Genomic DNA, 1,195 nt, shown 5'->3' on the forward strand with positions numbered 1-1,195 from the left:
ATGTGTGTGTGGGGGGAGGGGGTGTGCGAGTGGGTGTGTAATTTTTTATGTTTTGACAGTATCGTGGTCCGTTTCTGAGTGTAGGTTGGTCTGGTATTTACCACTGATGTGCATATATTCAGTAGTGAGTTGGGTGGCTGCCTGGTGTCTCGGGCGTTCTTTTCTGCGACTGTTAACAAACACGAGGACGGTAGTAGAGAGAGCAGGACTATCTGTGGCTCTATGGCGCAGTGTCACAAGAAGGTCTGCTTGTATCGTACAATTATTATTCTTCGTACTCGTCTGTTTTACGGCTTTAGGGTTTTAGGGTTTAGTAATCTGTTAAAACCCTACTCGACTGTTTATCGACATATGTCCCACTTAGAAGGATGTGTAAATTTCCTGTCCATCGTTTACATTTTATTCCAATAAATTAATTAATAAAAATGATTCGTTAGCAGTGACAAACAAACTTGACTGTCTGCGACATCTGCTTGCTGGCATTCCAAAACCCCAACCCCTAAACCTTAAACCCCAAATATAGCAATACCGCGCAATCATATAACGATACCTAGCCCCTAAACCCCTAAAACCCTAAAACCCTATATCCAACATCCAACACCCAGACACTTGAGTGTGGGCAAAGACCCCTGTTCTGCACTGTACAACACGGCAGTGGGTGCGGCGCACTACACAAATGTGGACTTGAGCTCAGCCGTGGCGTCTAAGGTGGCCAGTGCTGTGTTTTCATTGGCCAAGCGGTGGGGTATGAGAGGGCGCAACAGCAAAGGTGAGCTGGGTTTACGTATTGTATTTGTATACGTATATTGTTTGGGGGGGGGGATGTTGGTTTGGGTGTGACACGGAGGAGTGCAAAAGGTAGCGGTACGTTTTATGGTCTCTTAAAGCCGTACACCCATAAAGCAACGAAGAGCTAAGTTTACGTACTTTATTTTTATACGTATACTTGGTTATTGTTTTAGTGTCCCACGGATGAACGCAAACTGGTGCTGTATGTCCCATACTCTCAACTACATGTGTTCAGTGTAGTTTGTGCCGTAGAGATTGTAACGCTAACGTTTTGATGTCACTGCAAATCAATCGAGTGCCAAGTGACAATACGTTTCAGAAAAGTGCCTTTCATTGCATAGTGATGCACAGTTCGTGCCTTAACTCTCATTGAGCGGCTGCGCTTGCGCACTGTTTCAGTCCTTTA

Source organism: Sphaeroforma arctica, assembly GCF_001186125.1.
Source record: "Sphaeroforma arctica JP610 unplaced genomic scaffold supercont1.2219, whole genome shotgun sequence".
Lineage (NCBI taxonomy): Eukaryota > Ichthyosporea > Ichthyophonida > Sphaeroforma > Sphaeroforma arctica.